We start from the raw sequence: 25,898 nt of genomic DNA, 5'->3' as shown, positions 1-25,898 counted from the left end.
TGGTCCCACGTTCAAAGTTGAGGAAGCAATTAGGAAGGCTAATGGTATGTTAGCCTTCACCAGAAGAGGATTTCAGAACAGGAATAGTGAAGTATTGCGTCAAATTTATAGAACCTTGGTTAGATTGTACCTTAAGTACAATGTGCAGTTTTGGTTCCATTATCTTAGGGAGGATATTATTGCCACAGAGGGACTGCACCATTCCCAGGATGGCGGGACTGACCTCTGCAGAGATTGGCTCTATATTTCCCAGAGTTTCAAAGAATAAGTGGTGCTCTCATTGAAACTAGAAAACGCTTAAAGGGATAGACAGGATAGATGCAGATAAGATGCTTCTGCTGGTTGGGGAGTGTAGGACCAAGGGGCACAATTTCAAAATAAGGGGGAATCCACTTGAGGACCAAGATGAGGAGAAATGTTTTATTCAGAGCATTGTGAAACTTTGGAATTCTTTATCCCAGAGGGCTGCGGAAGTTCAGTCATAGCGTATGTTTAAAGCAGAGATGAACAGACTTCTAAATAGTGTGGGGAAAAAATAATTAAAGTGGATGATCAGCCATGATTGTATTGAATGGCAGAGCAGGCTCGATGGACTGAATTGCCTCGTTCTGCTGCGATGTTTCTGTGAAGTTATGCTCAAAGGGTGTGAAGATTGGAGTTAGGGCTACAATATCGAATATAGGATTGTGCAAGCCCATTCTCCCTGCAAGGGAATGAGACAAAAGAGAAAGCGATTCAGAGAAGCAGCATAATTATCTGTAAAGCAGGATTCTATACTGTAAAATTATGGGCGCGATTCTCCGACCCCCCCACGCCGGGTGGGAGAATCGCGGGAGAGCCGGGCGATTCCCACCACACCGCCCTGACACCCGCACGCGATTCTCCCACCCCCCAAAACGGCGTGCCGCGTTTCACGACAGGCCGCTTGGAGAATTGCTGCTCACTGTTTCTAACAGGTGAGCGGCGATTCTCTGGCCCAGATGGGCCGAGCGGCCTGCCCAATCCGACGGGTTCACGCCAGCGCCAACCACACCTAGTCGCTGCTGGTGTGAACAGCGCACGAACGCTGCGTGTGCGGCCTGTGTGGGGAGAGGGAGAATCGAGCACCAGGTGGGTGCTCAGTAGGGGTCTTGCCCGCGATCGGTGCCCACCGATCGGCGGGACGGCGTCGCTAAAGGACGCACTCTTTATCCTCTGCCGCCCCACAAGATCAATCCTCCATGTCTTGCGGGGCGCCCGCGGGGAGGATGGCAACCGCGCATGCGTAGGTTGGCGCCGGCCAACCTGCGCATGCGCGGGTGACATCATTTAAGCGCCACCAGCCATGACATTTAGGCGGTGCCACTCCTAGCCCCCTGGGGGCGGGAGAATAGGGGGCGAGGAGCGGCCTCCGATGCCTGAGTGAAACACTCCGGTTTTCACTCCGGCGTCGGCACTTTGTCTCCCGTTGGGAGAATTTCACCCTATATGTTTAAAAATTGTAACAGTCACAATTCCATCTTAACCTTGATGGGAGATCCGCAGAATCATCAAAGAGTGGGCATAAATTACCATTTAAAACATTATTCTAGGGTTTCCACTCATCTGTGTAGACATAGGCATGTTATTAGTTGAATAACTGTTTAACATGTTTCAATGCCAGATGATAACATGCCGTAGAAATTACAGTACAGAAGGAGGCCATTTTGCCATCGAGTCTGCACGTCCCTTGGAAAGAGCACCCTACACAAGCCCACACCTCCACCCTATCGCCATAACCCAATAACCCCACCTAACCTCGTTGGACACTAAGGGCAATTTTATCATGGCCAATCCACCTAATCTTTGGACTGTGGGAGGAAACCGGAGCACCTGGAGGAAACTCACACAGACATGGGGAGAACGTGCAGACTCCGCAGTGCCCCAAGACGGGAATCGAACCTCGGACCCTGTAGCTGTGAAGCAACCATGCTAACCACTGTGCTACCGTGCCACCCAAATATTTGTCTTATATTTCCACTGAGATGAACTCTGCATTATAAATCTATACTGAAGTCTTTATAGAATCATAGACTCCCTACAGTAAAGTCTGCCCCGGTCCTCTGAAAGAGCACCCTACCGATGTCCACTCTACCTTTCTACCCTTGTAACCCTACCTAACCTTCAGACACAAAGGGGCAATCCACCTAACCATTACACCTTTGGGAGGGAACCAGAGCATCTGAAGGAAGCCCTCACAGACACAGGGAGAACGTGCAAACTCAACATCGATCGTCATCCTAGGCCGTAATCGAACCTGGGTCCCTGGTGCTGTGAGACAGCAGTGCTAAACACTGCCACCCAGTTTACAATTGCTGATGCTTCTTTAAATTCAAATGGCAAGCAGTCAAAATCTTTGATGCTAATCATCAGTGGAATTCAGTAATGTCGGACTCACATAAAGCTCTGTGTAACAAGTGTGTTTCATGGAGGCACAACTATACTATCATAATTAGCTACATCCCCAGGGAGAAACCAAAGAGATATCAGGACAGAAGTGAAAAAAGGACAGAGCTAAGAAAAGAAGGCGCCACATATTTGAATTGCATTGGTGGTTGCCTGTGTTCACATGACCGCATCGGACAGAGAAAGCCCCTTTTTGTTGGAATGAACTGGAAGGCCCATGGAATTTGGGGGGTATTTATAAATTATGGCCAAAGCATAGACATTGGGCTGGACTTTTGAAGAGTCAGGGAGATTCCGCAGATATGGTGCAGCACTGTGGCACAGTGGTTAGCAATGCGGCCTCACACGCCAGGGACCTGGGTTCAATTCCGGCCTTGGGTGATTGCCTGTGTGGAGTTTGCACTTTCTCCCCAAGCCTACGTGGGTGCTCCGGTTTCCTCGAAGATTACAAAGATGTGCAGGTTAGGTGGATTGGCTATGATATGGTTGCCCCTTCATGTCCAGGGGTGTGCGGGTTAGGTGGGTTTACAGGGCAGGAGCCTGGTTAGGGTGCTCCTTCAGAGGGCCAGTGCAGACTCGATGGGCTGTATGGTCACCTGCCCTAAGAATTCTACGCTTCAATGATTTAAAAATGGTGGTCAGGACTCAATGCCGGAAATCCCTACCCCATTCCTGAGTTTTCCGGTTTTCACCAAGACTTTTTAATGGGAGGAAGGCTGGTTCAGGGTGTGAGCCTGAACCTCAACCTGGCCAGCTTGCTAGGATGGGCACTTCCTCCACAATCTTCATGGAGTCAGGTCAGTTTTCCAGAACTATATATTTATTAAAATATTAAACACTCAATAGCATATTAGAACACTTGCGCCAGTAAAATACCAGCAAATGCAATTGTTATGCGTGTGTTGATTCTTCCGATATCGGTGACCTAAATGTTAATGTTTGCTGCGGGAGCACAATCAGCGGGACTGGACGTGGATGTGAAACCCGCTCCCACTCTCCATCCGTTCCCGACAGAGATTTCACGATGTGGAGATGCCGGCTTTGGACTGGGGTGAGCACAATAAGAAGTCTTACAACACGAAGTTAAAGTCCAACAGGTTTGTTTCAAATCACTAGCTTTCAGAGCACTGCTCCGAAGAGATTGCTTAAAAAAGAAGCTGAATTCTCACAGTTTGACTGACAAGAACAAGACACAAGTACAAGAAATCAGAGGGAAAAAGCACATACAAAAAAAATTATACTGCAAGAGAAAGTTGAAAGGATCCATATTATTATCCTGCTATTTGGTGCTGCTTCATCCCCACCCATCCACCACCCCCAAACAAAGAAACAAAGAAAGGCTTTGACAAAGGGTCATCTATCTGGACTCCAAACATTTCTCTCTTTTCTCTCCCTCCAGATGCTGCCAGACCTGCTGAGATTTTCCCGCATTTTCTCTCTGTTAAAACATTTATTTGGCCACCAGAATTTGAGATAATTCAAGATATCATCTATGATATCCTTTTATTAATTTAATACTTCATGAGGGTCAATCTACTGTTAAATGGGTGAGATATTACAACTGTTAAGACTCAGCCGCAAATGTAGTGACAGCCAACAAAACATTACTACAATGGTAAACTATTTCAACTTATATTATAAAACAATTGTGTTGAGGATTTTTTAAAAAACACCAGCGGCTATAACTTTCCAGTAGCTGGAATGTGCCAAGACCTTTTCAACAAGTGGGCTCGTAAAAGAGTTACTGTAACCAAAATCCACTCAACATTTTACATTTAATTGAGTATATACCATAGTTATGATGTACAATGAAATGTACTGAAATAAAAATAAACTCACAAATCATTTCAGCTTTGATTGATTTGTAATGTAACATGGTACTTTTGTAGACGCTCGTGACATTAAAATTAAACAGAATTCAGTCTGAGCCACCAACTTGTTATTTTTCAGATGGGGTGTTTCATCTGAAAAGCATGTTTCTGAGTAGCTTGTCCACTCAAGCATTACATAAACAGGTTTCAACTGTAGAAGTGACAGGAGTCCTGTTCTTGTTTTTATGAAACTTCCTATGTGGGAATTGCCCAGCACAGTCCGTTTAAACCTTTGAACTCTATTTTTGTTTGGTCGGTAAGAGAATTGAGGGCTATTCTCAAATTAATACACAAAAGTTAATCAGGCATTCAAACCAAGGTCTTTGTTTTATCTCCGACTGACCAGGTTAACTGAAATTGGAAAAGACGGAATGAGAGAAAATGAGGAAAGGGGGTATAGATTAATAGCTGCCACATGCGAACAGAAGTTTGTTCATAAGCGTAATACAGAAAGGTAAATTGGACAAGAATGGGAATGTGATTGAACTGCTATGTTTAAAATCATTCTCTCTCCCGCAGTTTGTGAGCAAATCTGTTTGAATCCTGCTAACAGCCTTTCTCATCCAGCAGTAATCCACTGGAATTCATTTCTTTGATTTCAGCTCACCCAAACCAAATAAACGTTCCCTAAAGTGTCTATTTTTAGTGAAAACAAACACACACTTAGAATCTACAACAATGCCACATTGAAACTGCTATGTAACCACTTCTAAAATCAGAATCTACAATCTGGGGTTATTTTGGGTGAGTGGCACTTTTCAGAGAGTTTGAAATGTATTGTTAATGAAGGGAAGCCTGCATTTAGCCAGATGACATGGAATGTTAAAAGGAGATAGTGTACTAATGTTGTTCCATTGTTTGAGTTTTAGAAAATAGCTGTTACGAGACAACGGGAAACAATAAGTATATGTAGAATCCCTCAACAGTTACATCTGTATGCTGTTAAATGGCTGGACTGGTTGCAGCACCTTATCTTTATTTTCTAGTAACTGGCCACAGACAATTCATTTTCCCTCAGCCATCGTCTAATCAGACTATCATACAACAATCCTCCAATATTAGGATATGATTTAAGAAAACTAGTTTCCCACAGCCTTAAATTAGCGTTTCTGTTGAAAATTAGCCTTGTGCGGTACCCATGTTTCCTTACTATGTACAGCACATTCCATACATCAGGTCGGTTAGTTCAATTGGTTGGATGGCTGGTTTGTGATGCAGAGCGACGGCAACAGCTTGGGTTCTATACTCATACCGGCTGAGTTACCATTAACACAGCAATCAAGTTACTGTGAAAAGCCCCTCATCACCATATTTCGGTGCCGTTTCGGGAACACAGAGGGAGAATTCAGAATGTCCAAATTACCTAACAGCAAGAATTTCGGGAGTTGTGGGAAGAAAAAGAGCACCCGAAGGAAACCCTCGCAGGCACGGGAGATCGTGCAGACTCCACACAGTGAATCAAGCCGGGAATCGAACCTGGGACCCTGGCACTGTGAAGCAACAGTGCTAACCACTGTGCTACCGTTCCACCTCTAACCCTCGCCTGAGGTGGGATGGCCAGTGAAATCACCACTAGTCAGCTCCCTCTCAAAGGGGAGGGCAGCCTATTGTCCTCTGGGACTATGGCAGCTTTCATTTTAAGGACCGGTTTAGCTTAGTTGGCTGGATAGCCGGTTTGTGATGCAGAACAAGGCCAAAAGCATGGGTTCAATTCCTATACCGGCTGAGATTATTCATAAAGGCCTACCTTCTTAACTTTGCCCTCACCTGAGGTGAGGTGATCCTCAGGTTAAATCATCACCAGAAAGCTATCCCTCTCGAAGAGGAAACAGCCTATGGTCATCGAGGACTATTGTGACTTTGTGATACGCACATCATTATTAAATTTCACCTTCCATTGTTAGGTCCACTGCATATTTTAACAAATGGACTCTATGATTTCTGAATGAATTTGTATTGTTTCTGAGTTGGGTTATGATGAAAATTGTAAACCATAGTGGTCCCAACATACTACTCCATATGTATATATATCATGGAAAGCGATATAAGCTAACATGTGATATAGTTGTTGGAGCAATATTGGTCAGCACGTGTATAGATGAGATGTCTTGAATCTTCTTATTTTTTAATGAAGAATCCTTCATCCATCCCGGGATTTCCCACCTCTGGAATTCTTCCCTGACATAACTCCTCAAGCAATTGCACATTTCCGCACTTTTTATCCATTCCGAATTGACCGCAAGTCTACTTTGAGTTTAATCAATAGCTTTTTTATGAACCATATGGAATTCCTTTTGGAGGTTTAGATATGCTGTGGTGATAAGATTCTCCACAATCCATTTAGGTTGTTATTTCCTCTATGACACACAAAACTTCTCTATTGAATGCTACTACACTCCGAGTGCTTCACTCGCTGCCTGTGTCTATGTATTCACATTGTGTAATTATCGTATGTTCTATGTTTTTTCATGTATGGAACAATCTGTCTGGACTGTACACAGAACAATCCTTTCACTGTACACGTGACAATAAATCAAATCCAAATCCAGATATTAATGCGGTTGATCAGATGAGATATTTCCCTGACTGCTGTTTACTCGCTTATCCGTTTAAAAGACAAAGTATCCTGAAGTTCACTCCTGAAATAATTAATATTGTTTTGCATGAAATGGAAGTAAGGCTAATGGGGTCTGTAATTATCTGGCTATTTTGCCACCCTTTTTGTAAAAGGTACCCCTGCTGGTTTGTTTCCAAGTTTGTTTCCCTAGTATCCATTAACACCTGAATAGTAGAGCCTGATAAACCCCCTCCACACTCAACACTGAGACAATCAACACCTATACCCAGTGCTCTGTTTGTTTTGAGGCCTTGTGGCCTGTTTAATACTTTTTTCCCATTCATGGGTTATGTGTATCGCTGGCAAGGTCAGAATTTATTGTCCATCCTGCCTTCCATGTAATTTAAATTGATTTAACTAATGAAGAATTTTAAAAGACAGAGTAGACTTGACACTCAGTGTGTCATATCAAGATAAGGCAGAAACTAACAAAGCCAATATAATGCTGAGCTATAGTAGAATATGGCAAAGTCAAACCGTACAATGATCAGACCACACCATGTGTATTGCAGCCAGTGTGGCTACCAAGTCCCAAGGCCTTTGGCTTTTCATTCTAGAAAGGAGGCGTCTGAGAGGTTATCTTCTATATGATACAATAGTTAAGGGAATCAAAAGATAAATCTTGAACATTACTTGAAACAGAACAGGACAAGTAGACACAGACTAGAAAATTGTAAATTTAGGATTGAAAATGGAGATTCTACTTCACATACAGAGTGATCAAAGATATAGACTACACCTCCAGATAGGGCAGGAGAGATTTAAACAATCCCTACCATCAGTTACAGAGCGATTGAATATTGCCGTTGTTACTCTGGACAGATGTTTTGAATGGTCTTCCTCACCCATATTTGTCTTATGAAACTTTGCATTCCCATAACTATACCATGCTAATAATTTTAACATTTTAATTTCAGAACATGCCTTACGCCCCACTTTCAATCTAGCCAGAGTTAAAATCACTGATTCCGTCCACAGGGCAATGTCTTACCATTCAGAATCAGGCTGCTTGGTTTGAATTTCAAACAATGTTTGGCGGTTAACTGTCAGTGACCATCAACTGATGCTTTCTCCATGGCAATGTCTCTTCCAATCATAGTCCACTTGCCAACTAAACAGCAGTCTAAAGTTGATGTTTCCCCTGACATTGGTATTCTTGAGATTGAAAATGAAAATCGCTTATTGTCACGAGTAGGCTTCAATGAAGTTACTGTGAAAAGCCCCTAGTCGCCACATTCTAGCGCCTGTCCGGGGAGGCTGGTACGGGAATCGAACCGTGCTGCTGGCCTGCTTGGTCTGCTTTAAAAGCCAGCGATTTAGCTCAGTGAGCTAAACCAGCCCCTGGTTGTCCTGATGCGTGCAAGATGACAAACTTTGACAAAATATCTTTCTTCAGCAATCATCACGTTCTGTACTACAAAAGACTATTTGTGCGGCACAGTGGTTAACACTGCTCCCTCCCAGCAGCAGGGATCGGGGTTCAATTCCGACTTTGGGTTACTGTGTGGCGTTTGTACGTTCTCCCTATGTTTGTGTGCGTTTCCTCCGTGAGGTCCGGTTTCCTCCCACCATCCAAAGATGTGCAGGTTAGGTGGATCGGCCATGACAACAACAACAATAATAATAATAATCTTTATTAGTGTCACAAGTAGGCTTACATTAACACTGCAATGAAGTTACTGTGAAAAATACCCAGTTGCCACATTCCGGCGTCTGTTCGGATACATTGAGGGAGAATTCGGCTGTTCAATTCACCTAACAAGCATGTCTTTCAGGACTTGTGGTAGAAAACCGAAGCACCCGGAGGAAATCCACGCAGACACGGGGAGAATATCGGGGGCATTGTGGATAGCACAATTGCTTCACAGCTCCAGGGTCCCAGGTTCGATTCCGGCTAGGGTCACTGTCTGTGCGGAGTCTGCACATCCTCCCCGTTTGTGCGTGGGTTTCCTCCGGGTGCTCCGGTTTCCTCCCACAGTCCAAAGATGTGCAGGTTAGGTGGATTGGCCATGATAAATTGCCCTTAGTGTCCAAAATTGCCCTTAGTGTTGGGTGGGGTTACTGGGTTATGGGGATAGGGTGGAGGTGTTGACCTTGGGTAGGGTGCTCTTTCCAAGAACCGGTGCAGACTTGATGGGCCGAATGGCCTCCTGCTGCACTGTAAATTCTACGATAAAAAAAAATGCAGACTCTGCACAAACAGTGATCCAAGCCAGGAATCAAACCTGGGACCCTGGCGCTTTGAAGCAACAGTGCAACAATGTGCTACCGTGCCACCTTCAAGGTGACACTGGTTGTGCTGGAGCAGGCACATACAGCTTATGGGTTGGCTAGTGCTAGAGGCACCTAGGGGGGTGGCCTGGGGCAACACCTCCGCAACCCATAGCCCTAAATTGACAGTGGGCTATTAGCGGCGTGTGCAGCTGCATGGCTGTGGTAATGGTGTTCCATGCCCGTCCACCCCAACCCCACAGCGCACCTCCTGGCCAGCCGTGCTACTCCCCTCGGCCCTGGCAGAATCCCCCCGGCCAGCGGCACACTGTCCGAAAACTATGGCGATGTTGGACACTTTCCATACCCCCTCTCCCTCTCCCTCTGGTTTCACAATTTTTAATAGCACAAGTTAACCGTGCCATTGGGAATTTGGCCCGTCGGAGGGACAGCATCGTGGAGGCCACGGAGAATACCGGGTCGGGCCCACTAATGACATGCAAATGGTGTTTAAGTGCGTTCTGGACCGCATTGACGGAGAATAGCGGTTTGCCATCAAATCGGCACCCGTTGCGATTTTAGCGTCAGAGCCTATTCTCCGCCCAATCACATTCTGTGATTTCAGCAACAGCCAACAGAGAACCGCCCAGGTTATCTCTGTCTTTGACGATGCAACTTAATCTATTCAATGAAAATGGAATCAGTTTCAAGCAGATTGTACCACATTCTTTCACTCGTAACCCAGCTGCAGTCTATTCTTTATATTTTCAAACAGGTCATATTATTCCCATAGTCAGTGAAATTGATGAGAACATCTCAAACTGTAAAATATTTTTCATCAAAGGCCAAATCAAGTACTTGCCTGACATGCTCCCTTTGATTTTATTAATTATATAAATAGATTAAAATCTAGTGGACTAAGGTATCAGCAGTTGCGTTGATATAATATTTATGCTTTGTTATAATTTCACCCGAAATTCTATTTACCCAGAGGTGGTTAAACCTTAGGTTTCCACTTGCAGCAAGGAACCACACCACATTATCTTAGATCACTTCCCATGGTGTTGTATACTAAATAATTTACATATTCAGTAGTATGTCAATCACTGGGTGAGATTCTCCACTCTGGTTTAGCTCAGTGGGCTAAAATCAAAGGGAGCTGGTTTGTGATGCAGAACAAGGCCAGCAGCGCGGGTTCAATTGCTGTACCAGCTGAGAATTCTGAATTCTCCCTCTGTGTACCCGAACAGGTGACGCATGTGGTGACTAGGGGCTTTTGACATAACTTTATTGCAGTGTTAAAGTAAGCCTACTTGTGACAATAAAGGTTACTTACATTTGGGTGACTATTTTCTCCCATGGGAGGGGAATCACACCTGATTTGCGCTCCGCAAATCAGGAAGGGATTCCCAATCATTAGACCGAGGGGATCCCGCTATTGGTCCACCATTTTGACCGAGTGGTCCGACAGTGAGGTCCCGCAACTGGCCAACATCCCCCTCCACCCCACCTTTCACATTGCAAGTCAGCCCCCCACTCCTGGAGTCAAGTATGGGGGGGCGGGAAGAGACCTGACCCCCCCCCCCCCCCAGAGACCCCTAATAGGGGGACCCCCACAGAAACTCCCCAAATAGGTGCCCCTTCACAGAGACTTCCTCAAAACTGGGACCCCTCACAGAGACCCCCTAAATATTAGGAATGAGAAAGCAGTAACCTATGTTTAAACCGCTTAGATCCTTGAGCTGCAAGCCATTCATTTGTTGCCCTTAGTGTGCTGTGATTGACAGCTTCCACACACACATAGCTGTGAGCCTTGCTTCACTCATCTTTTTCATGGTTCAGTAACTCAGAAGTGCTGTAACCACAATCTTTACAAACATCTACCACATCAAAGACCATTAAGTGCTGTCAGTTCCCAGTTGAGCACTTCAAAATCACTCAAGTGTAAAGGGTCAGAGCACATTATTTAGGGGGTCTCTTGGGGGGGGTTCTCTTTATTTAGGGGCTCTCTGGGAGAGGGTGGGTGGCCAGGTCTGTCATTGTGAGGGGGAGCGTGATGCTTGGATGGTCTTTGGGGGCAACTCCCTTAAAAGTGTTACCCCCTTGGCCCACAGCGAGGCCCACCACGTCAGGGCCATGCTGGGAAATACTAGTAGTAATCTGCCGCGATTCCCAGCCCAGAGGACCGGAGAATCGCGCGGACCCAGAGAATATGGTGCCCAGCCCTCTTGTGCACAGGCAAGAACCCCAATTCTGTCGCCAGTGGGGGGCCGGAGCGGACACCAATCCAGTGCCTCATGTCACAGCATTAGTTTTCACATGTATGCTGATTACATCCAACTCTACCTCACTGTATGATATCATGGTTATGTTGTAATTCACCGACTGACCACTAGGAGTCTCATTAGTATATAAGTGAATGTTAGAGTCAGGTGACCTCAGACTGACTAGTGCTTGTGCATGTTAATACTGTTATTCATCTGTTGTTTGTATAGATTTGACCCACTGTTAATGTCAATAAATCATTTATAGCATTAGCTACAATATAAATCAGGTCATCCGACAAGAACATTAAGCTCACCACCACGTTTCTTGACTCCTGCGCTCTCACTAAATTATGAGAAAGCTTGGACTGGTCCTAATGCAGCCTGTGGTGGTGAGAATCATTTCAGGCAGTCCCACTTAATTTCAGGAGAGGACCCCCATCAGTCTCCTAGCAGCAGATAAACCTCCACAAATTAAGCCGGAGGATGGAAAGGGCTGACACGGGATTCCAGGCAACCATTAATGAGCCAGTTGACACCCACTAACCCTGAGCGCATGGTAATTTAGCGGTGACTCAGTGATTAAATGGAGGCGGCATGGGCTTCCCATGCCCTCAGAAGGCCACCCAACAAAACCTGTTGGCTTTGCCAGCGGGCTTTGCCAGCAGCCTGCTGGAAGGGTGGAAGAGTGGTTCCTTGTAGTCAGGCAGCTTGTGCCCAATCGAGGGACGAAGCATCGGAAACTACCACCTGCTGAAAGCCAACCCCTGTATTTGCTTCCGACTCCCCTCACTTGCCCTGTCTTGTGAGGCACCCTCCCCCAACCCCCATTTTGCCATCACTCGCCTTTGAGCTGGGTTCTCTTGTTGATCCTCGGACTGGGGTGGATGCATTGCTGCCAGCAGCCACACTCCCACAGGTGCTACAGTCAATTCATAGAACCCCTGTAGAATCCCTACAGTGCAGAAGGAGGCCATTCGGCCCATCGAGTCTGCACTGACCCTCTAAAAGAGCCCCTTACCTGAGCCCACTCCCCCGCTCTATTCCTGTAACCCCACCTAACCTGCATATCTTTGGACCTAAGGGACAAATCTAGCATGTCCAACCCACCTAACCTGCACTTCTTTTGACTGTAGGAGTAAATTCGAGCATCGAGAGGAAACACATGCAGACATGGGGAGAATGCGCAACTCCACACAGACAGTCACTCAAGGCTGGATTGGAACCTGGGTCTCTGGTGTGGTGCAGCAGCTGTGCTAAACACTGTACCACCATGCAGAGAGGCTTCTGATTGGCTGGCAGCTCATGGTGGGTGGAACTTCCATCGCTGGGAACCTCAATCATGGGAAATGCCACATGGTAGTCACAAGTACCTGAAAGGCACTTGATTCTGTCAGACCTCACTGCCAGTGCTTCACTGCCAGTTCTCTGAGCTGTGGACGAGGTGTCCCTTAGAATTCTGGCCCTTCTCTGACATCCTGTATTGGATGAACAGCAATTTGCTCCAATTAAATATTGGAAAGGTTGAAGTGATCCTCTTTGGTTCCTGTCACAAACAGTTCCCTAGTCACCAACTTCAGCTTTCTCCCTGGCATCTGTCTGACGCTGAATCAGGCTGATTTCACCCTTGGTGTCATATTTTGGCTCAAGGTGAGCTTCCAGCCACATAACCACACTACTAACATTGCTCAACATAACCCTTCCCCAGATACATCTGCTGCTGAAACTCTCATTCTTACCAGTGATGATGGTGTAGTAAATTATATACCTAGTAATTCATACTGTGTTGTATTACATGTATTGTGTCCTTGTGGGCTCTGTATATGAGCCGTTGCGCGGCTCTGCCCATAGGGGGAGATGAGGAGTTTGTACTGGGCTCCACCCTTGCCTCCACCCATGGCTCCGCCCATGGCTCCTCCCACTAACCGGAAGTATAAAGCACTGCAGTCGTAAGCATGCTCTCAGTTCATCTCGTCGCAGGCAGGTTCTGTTGTAAGACTATTAAAACCACTGTTCACTTCCAATCACGTGTTTTGTGAATTGATGATCACATCTTGAAGAAAACTACTATGGAATCAGCCCTCAAACCTGACCGACTAGAACTCGACCGGCAGGCTGCAGAGGCGAAAGAAATCTTTCTACACTGGCTACCTGGCTGAATCAAGCACTTCAGAAACTACGGAGGAGCAGAAACTCAGCCTACTGCACGCAAGGCTGAGCCATCGTATCTCTACTCAACTTAACTGTACTACCTCGTATACGGAGGCTCTGGCCATGCTCGACCGAATATACATGCGGCCCATCAACGAGGTCTACGCGCGCCACATTTTTACGACCTGCCGCCAGCACCCCGCGGAGTCGCTGGAAGACTTTCTGCGGGATTTAAAAACCCTAGCTCGGGACTGCAATTATCAGGTTGTAACAGCCACCCAACATATGGAACTCACTGTCCATGATGGAAACGTGGCAGGGCTCAGGTCCAACTATGTGCGCCAGCGATTGCTTGAGAAAGGGGCCCAGAACTTGGAGGACACTGTAGAGTTAGCTACAACCATGGAGGTCTCATTCCGCAGCCTCACCTCGTTCCCCACGGACCAAGCGACCCCATCATGGGCCCCCGACCAGCGACAGCCCCAGGCCTGCGCCGCGCGGCCATCCACCCACTATGCAGCACCAGTGTGCCATTTTTGTGGGCAGCCCCAACACCCATGGCAGCACTGCCCGGCCCGCAAAGCAACCTGCAGCAGCTGCAGTCGCAAAGGACACTATGCCCGGGTATGCCTGGCGAAGAAAACTCCTACTCCAAACTCTCCTGCAGCCCAGAGCACTCGCTTCCCAAACTCACAGGCCCGCAGGCCCCGTAACGCAGCATGCCTGTATGCCGACTCCACCCCCACCCGACATGTGCGACTCATGGGGGCAGCCATCTTGGCAACCCTCCTCCACGCAGCCGGCCACGTGCGACTCATGGGGGCCACCATCTTGGATGCCATCTTCCTCGCCGCCCGCCACGTGCGATCCATGGGGGCGGCCATCTTGGGCTCCATCCTCTCCAACCTCTGAAACTCATCTCGAAGACTACGACCTCAGCGGACAGTCATCACGGAGCCACTCCAGCACAGCTGATAGAGACGCCGACTACCCGCAACTCAGCGTGGTCACTTTGGACCAGTCGCGTCCGAAACACCTCCGGAACTCTATGATGACCATTAAAATCAACGGGTACAGGATACCGTGCCTCTTTGACTCCGGGAGCACCGAGAGCTTCGTACAACCAGAACTGGTAAGATGCTGTTCGCTCTCTATCTTCCCTGCACGGCAAACTATCTCCCTCGCCTCGGGCTCACACTCTGTTCACATCCAAGGGCGCACCGTCGCGACCCTAACGATTCAGGGCGCCAGCTACTCGAACTTCCAGCTGTACGTACTCCCCGAACTCTGCGCCCCACTCTTACTGGGACTCGACTTACAGTGTAACCTCAAAAGCCTCACACTCAGCTTCGTCGGTCCCCTACCTCCACTCACTATCTGCAGTCTAGCGACGCTAAAAATCGACCCCCCTCCACTCTTTGTTAACCTCACTCCGGACTGCAAACCCGCAGCCACTCACAGCGGGTGGTGTAGCCTACAGGACAGGGTGTTTATCAGAACCGAGGTCCAGAGGCTCCTACGTGAGGGGGTCATAGAGGCCAGTAACAGCCCCTGGAGAGCTCAGGTGGTGGTCGTCAAGACCGGGGAAAAATTCCGAATGGTAGTGGACTATAGCCAAACCATTAACCGGTTCACGCTCCTCGATGCGTACCCCCTCCCCAGGATTGCAGACATGGTGAATCGGATCGCACAGTACCGCATCTTCTCCACAGTGGATCTGAAGTCTGCATACCACCAGCTCCCAATCCGCCCGGATGATCGTCACTACACGGTATTCGAGGCTGATGGCCGCCTCTTCCATTTCCTCCGGGTTCCCTTTGGTGTCACAAATGGGGTCTCGGTGTTCCAACGAGCAATGGACCGAATGGTGGACCAGTACGGGCTGCGGGCCACGTTTCCGTACTTGGATAACGTCACCATCTGCGGCCATAATCAGCAGGACCATGACGCCAATCTCCATCGATTCCTCCAAACTGCCCAGAAACTTAACCTCACGTATAACACGGAGAAATGCGTTTCCCGCACTACCAGGCTAGCCATCCTCGGCTATGTCCTGGGCCCCGACCCGGACCGTAAGCGCCCCCTCTTACAACTCCCTCTCCCTCATTGTCCCAGGGCCCTCAAGAGGTGCCTGGGAGTTTCTTGTATTATGCCCAGTGGGTCCCTCAGTATGCAGACAAAGCCCCGCCCACTATTTAAGGCCACACTCTTTCCTCTGTCAGCTGAGGCCCACCAGGCCTTCACCTGCATCAAGGAGGACATGCGGGCGGTGGATGAATCCGTCCCCTTCCAGGTGGATAGCGACGCCTCAGAGGTCGCTCTCACAGCCACTCTAAATCAGGCAGGGAGACCAGTCGCCTTTTTCTCCCAAACCCTCTCCGCTTCGGAACTTCGACACTCCTCGGTAGAAAAAGAAGCACATGCCATCGTGGAAGCTATACGACACTGGAGCACTACCTCACAGGTAGGAGGTTCACCCTCATCACCGACCAAAGATCGGTTGCCTTCATGTTTGACAACTAACAAAGGGGCAAAATTAAAAATGATAAAATCCTGCGGTGGAGGATCGAACTCTCCACGTACAATTATGATATTATGTATTGACTAGGGAAGCTCAACAAGCCCCCAGATGCCCTGTCCCGCGGCACGTACGCCAGCGCGCAAGACGACCGTCTGAAAGCTATCCACAATGACCTCTGCCACCCGGGGGTCACCCGGCTTGCCCACTACGTCAAAGCCCGAAATCTGCCTTTCTCCACCGAGGAGGTAAAAGCTATCACCAGGGTTTGCCCAATCTACGCGGAGTGCAAATCGCTCTTCTATAGACCAGACAAGGCCCACCTGGTAAAGGCCTCCCGGCCCTTTGAACGCCTGAGCATCGATTTCAAAGGACCACTCCCCTCGACCAATCGAAACGTGTACTTTCTGAACGTCATCGATGAGTTCTCCCGCTTCCCGTTTGCCATCCCGTGCCCCGATATGACCTCCCACACAGTCATCAAAGCTCTGCACAGTATCTTCACCCTGTTCGGTTTCCCCAGCTACGTACACAGCGACAGGGGTTCGTCCTTTATGAGCGACAAGCTGCGCCAGTACCTGCTCGGCAAGGGCATCGCCTCGAGCAGGACTACCAGCTACAACCCCAGGGGGAACGGGAAGGTGGAGAGGGAGAACGCGACGGTCTGGAAGACCGTCCTACTGACCCTACGGTCCAGGAATCTCCCGACCTCCCATTGGCAGGAAGTCCTCCCCGATGCGCTCTATGCTATTAGGTCCCTCCTATGCACCGCCACCAACCAGACCCCTCACGAGCGGCTATTTGTTTTTTCTAGGGGCACTACCACGGGGTTTCGCTCCCAGCTTGGTTGAAGACACTGGGCCCGGTTCTCCTCCGGAAGCACGTCCGGCCACACAAAACTGATCCACTCGTAGAAAGAGTGCTCCTACTCCACTCGAACCCCCAATACGCTTTCATCGAATACCCTGACGGCCATCAGGACACTGTTTCCCTCCGGGACCTGGTGCCTGCAGGATCCAACTCCACCACCACTACCGCCGAGGTACCCCTCACACTACACCCCACCAACCCTCCACGCCCTGCGCCCCCGCACCTATAGGTTCACTGCCCATGCTCCACGCCCCCGCGCCTATAGTTTTCCTGCTCCCCCTGTCGCCCGTCGCACCAGTCGGGTACGAAGCTCGTACCTAATCACCCCTGGAGTCCACCATCGTACCCTCGCCGACCGCCCCTACCCAGCCACCCAAAGAGGCTGCAACCCCGGTGCTTCGCCGATCCCAAAGGACAACTCGGCCACCGGACCGGCTCAATTTGTAGACCCATCACCGTCGCCGGACTTGATTTTTTACAGGGGGTGAATTGAGTGAATTATATACCTAGTAATTCACACTGTGTTGTATTACATGTATTGTGTTCTCGTGGGCTCTGTATACGAGCCGTTGCACGGCTCTGCCCAAAGGGGGAGATGAAGAGTTTGTACTGGGCTCCACCCTTGGCCCCACCCATGGCTCCGCCCATGGCTCCTCCCACTAACCGGAAGTATAAAGCACTGCAGTCGTAAGCCTGCTCTCAGTTCATCTCGTCGCAGGCAGGCTCTGTTGTAAGACTATTAAAACCACTGTTCACTTCCAATTACGTGTCCTGTGAATTGATGGTCACATCAGATGAGTAGGTGGCGGTCACCGCGGGGTGTTGTGGTGAAAATGGGAAAATATTTCACCAGCAATGCTGCAGCCATTAAGGTAGTGCTACACAGGAAAGTCAAGGCGACACATTAAACAGGCACAAAGTGAATGTACAATGTGATTAATTTACATTTCTATGCAGTATGGTGTTATTTCTTTTATGACTTTGGTTTGGAATATATTCTGAGTTGGCTTTGATTTTTGTATTGTGGCAAATTGGATGTTGTGATGGTCAGTGGCAGAGGGAAGTTAAGTTATGGGACTATTGCTGAATGGGGGATTAAGGTGGCGGTTACTGGTACCACACTCCAATGTATCCATCATAGATAGCCCAAGCAGAGAGGAGTTATTTAAGGTTATCTCTCTTCATTATCATCCTCCATTTCCTCTTCCTACTCTTATTCATCCTCCTCTTCATCCTGCACTTCAGATGCTCACGATATAATTGGCGGAAAGGGCTGCCCCCTCATGACGATTAAGCAGACCAGGTCAAATCTTGATAAACTTTCTGCAAAGTACTGCAGAGCTCCTTTGAGGAGGTGCAGGCAGCAAAAGTGAAGTTTCAGAACCCCAATTGCCTGCTCCATCACATTTTGTGCAGCAGCATCACTTGACATAAGCCTGCTGTGCTCATATGTACATAGATTGAACACCAAAGTTATGAATCATATCAGCAGCAGATAGCTGTTGTTCTGAAGCGCCCTCTAGGTGGGTACTGAGCAAGGGGAAGCCCTTTTGGTTCTGGTATAAAGAAGGGTTGCCATACAGGCCTGCAAAACAATGTGCATGCTGTCTATGGGTCCCTACAGCTTTAGTGAAGTCACATGCTCATCTTGTCTGCTTCTTTCTAGCAAGATGAAAAACAATTTACTTAACTCTCATTAACTAGAGTCTCATTTACCCCCCTTACATAATATGTCAAAAATATCTCAAACTCTAGCCTGGAAAGGAAGGTTTATCACCACAGTCATCTTCACAGACATTGCAGTTCCAGTCAAGTGACAAATTTTGTCTTGGATGATGTCGGGGTTATTGAATATTGTTGGAACTGGACTCACCCAGGCAAGTGGAGAGTATTCGATCTTGTAAGTGTTGGACAGGCTTTGGGGAGCCAGGAATTGAGTTACTCACTACTGGATACCTAGCTCCTGACCTGTTCTTGCAGCCACAGTTAACCAAATTCTCTGCCTCGCAACACCGCAAATGTGCGAATCTTGATCGGATGGCGGCATGATAGCACAGTAGGTAGCACTGTTACTCCATAGCTCCAGGGTCCCAGGTTCGATTCCCGGCTTGGGTCACTGTCTGTTTGGAGTCTGCACATTCTCCCTGTGTCTGCGTGGGTTTCCTCCGGGTGCTCTGGTTTCCTCCCAAGAGTCCCAAAAGATGTGCTTGTTAGGTGAATTGGACATTATGAATTCTCCCTCTGGGCGCCTTGGCTGCTGAAGAAGAGAGAAGGTAAGCTAAGTTTCAAAAAATGTTTAAAATCGTAGCACTTGCTGGAGGGTGGTGGCCAGGGGTAGGAAGGGGTTGGTGACAGCTCCGTGTATTTGGGGTGTTCCCCTCAGGATCGGGTTAGCCGAGTTTGGACCGCAATTGTTGCAGTATTTGTTTTAAACGCACCTATTTGATACAAGTTACAGGTCCCTGCTGCTCACTCTGCTGACTGCTCACTGTCCTGTAAATGTTCACCGAGCCTTTGGTAATTTGGGAACCCACCAAGGCCACGCCTCTGGAAAAGCTCAGACCCCAGCTGACCCATCAACGGATGGACGTGGCCAAGCTCAATCAGTGACACACCAGCGGCTGCCACTCCTCAGTGCCCTCATCAGAAGCGCAACCCCACTGCAGGGGATTAGCAGAGTTCACCCCAAACAAAGGACACATGCATCTTGGCATTTGGCACCCTACCTGGCACACTGCCCCTCTCAGGGCAGAGGCTTCACTAGCAGCTAGTCCACTCTGCAGGACTACCAGCTGGCTCCAAGCCCTGCCTGCAACACTGCTCTCCTGCTCCTATCCATCCTGCCCCCGGTCAGGTTGTTACAACCTGTGTGTCACACCCAGGACCCACATCACACTGCAACTATGTTCCCAACAGATGCACACTTCCCTTCCTCCCCTCCATCTGTAGGACCTGCCCACACAAACCCTGAAGCGTGAGGGTAATTGGTGGCACATGGTGACCCTCTGCACCTCGCTTCCAGGTGCCAGGGCCAATTTAGCTCACTTGGCTAGACAGCTGGTTCGTGATGCAGAGCAAGGTCAGAAGCATGGGTTCAATTCCCATACTGGCTGAGGTTATTCTTGAAGGCCAGCTTTCCCACCCTTGCCCGTTGCCTGACGTGTGGTGATCCTCAGGTTAAATCACCAGTCAGCTTTTCCCTGCGAAGGCAGTCTATGGTCATCTGGGACTATGGTGACTTTATCTTTAGCTCCTTATTAAAGGGGTCTCAGGGCGGGGGGGGGGGGGGGGGGGCAGCAGGGCTTCTCCCTATTTGGGGTCTCTTGGGGTATTCCCCTTTGTATTCATCACCATGCATAAATTTCCATGGAAAAGGATACTGAATTGCTTCCCAATTTCTGCTCCCAGGCGGAACATAAATCGGTAGCAATTCTCCTTCGATGGGAAAACATAGGGAATGATTCCCTGTTGCCTGATGCTGAAATCAGGAAACGCAATTGGATGGAGTATAGGTTCCGACACCAAAATTGTGGAGGGTGCCGATTTGACAGCAAATCGCAGTTCTCCTTCACCTCAACAGTGGTGTCAATGTGGTCAGGAACACACATACAGGAGATACCGTTTGCATATCATTAGTGGATTTGACCCGGTATTCTCTGGGGCCTCCGCGACTCGCCGCCTCCGATGGGCCAAGTTTCCGACTTGTGCTTTTAAAAACCATGAAAGCGGCGTCATGGTTGATGAGGGAGAGAGAGGAGGTAGGACACAGAGAGGCGCGACTGAGGATTTCCAGGTCGGACACTGGCCAGGCTGGCTGGGATGAGGGGGACCCTACCAGAGCCAGTGGGGGGTAAGGGGGTTAGCGGGAACAGGCCGGGTTGTCGAGCGGACACCCCCCCCCCCCCCCCCCCCCCCCCCACGGGGCAGTGGCCAGTCATAGACTGCCATTGCCACGGCCTGCAAGGCAGCCACCTTGCTGCGCACCCCACTGAACACCCACCTTGGCCCCTGGTTCTGCAGAGGGACACCAGCCTTATGGGTGCCCCAACCCCTGTATCCCACCCTCTATCATACCACTCCACCCGAATGCCACCTGGTGGTGGGGAATCAGGCGGCCCACCCAGGACAATGCCCCTGTTGTGGTCATGGAGTGTACCGCTGGCAAGGGCAGTGCCAGCCAATGGTACCCTTGGCATTAGGTACAGGATCCCGGGCCAAAGGCCCCCATGGTGTCAGCCACCGACGGGGCCAGGGGTGCCGCGTCTGGGGGGTGGGGGTGAGGGGGAGAACATGTGGGGGCAGAGCCCGCAGAGACAACTGGTGCCACCATGTAGCCTATTGGACCTGGTTGGGCATGAGGGTACTCACCATGCTAACATGTCGGCCTTTCACCACTGTGGGCAATGGATATTGGCATTCAACCAGCAATGGTGATATTCCTGGTAGTCACTGCAGCCCTGGGGGATTCTATGCTGCTGTAGGAACTGCAGCTGCTCAAGGAGGAGGAAGCTGCAGCAGCAGAGTGTGGCCCAGCAGAGCGTGCAGCAGAGGAACAGGAGGCAGCCGCCCAGGATGAAGAGCCAGCCACCCAATAGGCCGAGGAATAGTATGTGCCATGGAGGCACCACATGAAGTCTCGTGTGTACCAGCAGAGCCTGTCATTCGAAGACCTGCTGTCTACTGTGCTGGGCACTGTTGCTTCACAGCTTCAAAGCTTCACAGCTTCACAGCTCCAGGGTCCCAGTTTCGATCCCTGGCTTGGCTCACTTTGAAGTCTGCACATTCTCCCCATGTCTGCGTGGGTTTCCTCCCACAAGTCCCAAAAGATGTGCTTATTTGATGAATTGGACATTCGGAATTCTCCCCCTGTGTACCCGAACAAGCACCGGAATGTGGCGACTAGGGGCTTTTCACTTCATTGCAGTGTTAATATATGCCAGCTAAGCAGGGAGACAGTGTGACATTCCAGCCAGATCATGGCACACTTGGCACCACGAGCGTATGGGGGAGGGCATCGGCTCCTGGTGACTGTCAAGGTGACGGTTGCCTTGAACGTCTAGCCACGGGGTCTTTTGAAGCATCAAGTGGGGACCTATCCAGGATCTCACAAACCTCGGTGCATCCGTGCCATCTCGGAGGCCCTATAATGCCCATGCGGCTCAATACATCCATTTCAATGTGGACCGAGCCCACTGAGCCCACCAGGACCCCTGGGCAACGGGGTTCACTGTCATGGCCAACGCCCGAAATCCAGGGGTGATTGACAGGATGCATGTCCCCCTAAAATCACCTGCAGATGACAGGCCGCTCTACACAAACTGAAAGGGGTTCCACTCGATGAACATGCAGCTGATATGTGACCATCGGCTGCGCATCCTACACATCGGCATCCGATACCCAGGCAGTGTGCACAATGCTTACATCCTTGCACACTCAACTATTCCTGACATGTTCGAGATGCCTGCCCTCGCCACTCCTGGGCGACAGGGGCTATCCGCTGCGCTGATGCCTATCTGGAGGCCACAGACCGACGCCAAGACCCGCTACAATGACGCCCGTTCCGCAACCAGGAGAATGATGGAACTTGCTTCGGCCTCCTGAAAATGCGCTTCAGGTGCCTAGATCGCTCTGGAGGGTCAGTCCAGTATGACGCTGAGAGGGTCGTTTGAGAGGCCGTTTTGTGGCAGCCTGCTGCGTCCTCCATAATGTCGCTTAGCAGATGGGTGATTTGCTGGAGGAGGAGGATTAATGCCTGTCCTCCTCCGATGAGGAGGATGCAGAGGAGGGGGAGGATGGGTAGGACATGGGGCCAGTGAGGCACGGGAGACCATACGATGTGTGCCCCTGGGCGATGTGCACAGGACGCTCTGATCGCCTCCAGGTACACCGACAAGGTGAGGGGGAGGAAATTGGCCAGGAGCACAGACACCACATCCCACCCCCACCACCCCCTGCCTGCAACCAGCTCTGTGATACATACCTGCCGCACTACAGGGCCCTGGGTTGGCAGTAACACCATGTTTGATCCATTGGATGAGCTCTGGGGCTCCATATCATTTGAAAACGTCTGACTCCTGCCCACTGTAACACTTTCCACCATCCACCTGGGTGATCCCTGCATGTGAGCTGGACATTCCATTACAGTCGCATCGAATCCCTGGGTGACAGTGGTGGGAACGGTCGGGAGGGGGCGCGGAGAGAATGGGCAGTCCAGGCCAACCACCGCACCATTCCCCCGCACCCCCTCCATGGCCAGTCCAGTCCTGCCCACCCTTCAAACCCATGTAACAGAGTACCAAGGCAGGTTGTGTCAGGGTTATCAGGTGTTAATGCTACAATTTATATACAGATTAGTTCCCTGTCCCCTATAACTAAACTGCCCTGCACCCCTGCCAACTTAACTGGTGTCTAATTTTCCAGCCTTACCATAAGACCATAAGACATAGGAGCAGAATTAGGCCATTTGGCCCATCGAGTCTGCTCCGCCATGCAACCATGGCTGATATTTTCTCATCCCCATTCTCCTGCCTTCTCCCTATAACCCCTGATCCCCTTATTAATCAAGAACCTATCTATCTCTGTCTTAAAGACACTCAGTGATTTGGCCTCCACAGCCTTCTGCGGCAGAGTTCCACAGATTCACCACCCTCTGACTGAAGAAATTCCTCCTTATCTCTGTTTTAAAGGATCGTCCCTTTCGTCTGAGATGGTGTCCTCTGGTTCTACTTTTTCCGACAAGTGGAAACATCCTCTCCACGTCCACCCTACCCAGGCCTCACAGTATCCTGTAAGTTTCGATAAGATCCCCTCTCATCCTTCTAAACTCCAACGAGTACAGATCCAGAGTACTCAACCATTCCTCGTACGACAAGTTGTTCATTCCAGGGATCATTCTTGTGAACCTCCTCTGGACCCTTTCCAAGGCCAGCACATCCTTCCTTAGATACGGGGCCCAAAACTGCTCCCGATACTCCATATGAGGTCTGACCAGAGCCTTATACAGCCTCAGAACTGCATCCCTGGTCTTGTATTCTAGCCATCTTGACATGAATGCTAGCATTGCAATTGCCTTCTTAACTGCCGACTGAACCAGCACGTTAACCTTAAGAGAATCGTGAACAAGGACTCCCAAGTTCCTTTGTGCTTCTGATTTCCTAAGCATTTCCCCATTTAGAAAATAGTCTATGCCTAATTTCCTCCTTCCAAAGTGAATAGCCTCACACTTTTCCACATTGTATTTCATTTGCCACTTCATTGCCCACTCTTTCTCCCTTAAGGTGCCCACTGGCCCCCGGGCTACTCCATGGGACAGGGGTGCAAGCGGAGCTATCCCCTGAGGCGTATCGGTGCTGGATGCACCTTATTTGCGACTGGCACTCAGGAGGTAGACGAGCTGCAGGTGCACATACACATTACAATCCCCACACTCATCCCAGCCAACAAGATGGCACTGGTTGCACTGCAGCGTGCCCATACAGCGGAGAGGTCAGCTGGGGCCAGAGGACACCTAGGAGAGGTGGCCTGTGGGGACATCCATACGACCTGTGGCACTAAGTTCACAGTGGGCAGTCAGCAGCGTACGCAGCTGCATGGCTGGCTTGCAGGCAGTGGCAATGGGGTTCCGGGCCCGTCCACCCCAACCCCTCAGCCCACTTCCTGGCTACCCCCCCCGCTACTCCCCCCCACCCCCCCCCCCCCCCCCCCCCCCCCCCCCCCCCCGGCCCTGGCAGAAGCTCCCCAGTGAGCAGCGCAACTGTCAGCCAACTATGGAAATGTTGGATCCTTTCCATATCCCCCCCTCTCTCCGACATCAGCCAAGATGCCCGTTTCATGATTTCTAAAAGCACAAGTGAACCACGCCGTTGGGAATTCGGCCCATTGGAGGCGGAGAATCACGGAAGCCCAGGATAGTGGGTCAGGCCCACTAATGATATGCAAACGATGTTTACTGTACATTAGTTCCAGAACGCATTGGCACCTCTGTCGAGGCAACGGAGAATTGCGATTTGGTGTCAAATCGCGCCCGCCAATGATTTCGGCGTCAGAAGCGATTCTCCGCCCAATCGCATTTCCCGATTTGGCGTTGGCTGACGGAGAATCCCGCCCATGGTCCCTGAAACGGAGAATCCCACCCCGGATTTTTTATGTCTGGTTCCTTTGCATTTTTCCACAGCTGCAGGCCAGAGAATGCAACTGGAACTGCTCTACGAGAGTGCACCTGCAGAGCATAGTGACAGCACTGCTTTCAACTGACCTAAATTACCACAGTTAGAGAAGGCTGGGAAAAGAATGAACGGTGATCCCAGATTGCATTTGAAACCTCCTTATATTTACTTCTTTGACCCTTTGATCGCCTGGCATGCTTTTTTGTACTTTTTCCATTCCCTGCTCAACCCTATTTATGGGACTCTCTCCCGAAGCATCTCAAACTTTGCACCATTTTCGACCCCTTGAAGAATCCCCTCAAAACACATCAGGGTCAATCTGAACTACCCTGCTCTCCAAGAGGAAATAAGGCAGGAGAAGTTCAAATCCGGCGAGGAATTTACCAACTCCATTCCCACTCCAATTCTGCCAATTTGGCCGCCCCCTTCTATTCTTTTTTTTTTAAATTTAGATTACCCAATTATTTTTTCCAATTAAGGGGCAATTTAGCGTGGCCAATCCACCTACTCTGCACATTTTTGGGTTGTGGGGGCGAAACCCACGCAGACACGGGGAGAATGTGCAAACTCCACACGGACAGTGACCCAGAGCCGGGATCGAACCTGGGACCTCAGCGCCGTGAGGCGGTTGTGCTAACCACTAGGCCACCGTGCTGCCCTTGGCCGCCCCTTCTAAGTCTAATGAAGGTTTGACAAGGGGTAGGGAGCTACGCGGCTCCCAAAAATTGGGTTGACCCATTAAATCTTCTAATGAGTCTGACATCCTCTGATTTAGCCTACTTTTCAGACTTAATCCTGGGCATCAAG

This window comes from Scyliorhinus canicula, chromosome 6 (genome assembly GCF_902713615.1).
Source record: "Scyliorhinus canicula chromosome 6, sScyCan1.1, whole genome shotgun sequence".
In the NCBI taxonomy this organism is placed as follows: domain Eukaryota; kingdom Metazoa; phylum Chordata; class Chondrichthyes; order Carcharhiniformes; family Scyliorhinidae; genus Scyliorhinus; species Scyliorhinus canicula.
This window is presented reverse-complemented; position numbering follows the sequence as displayed.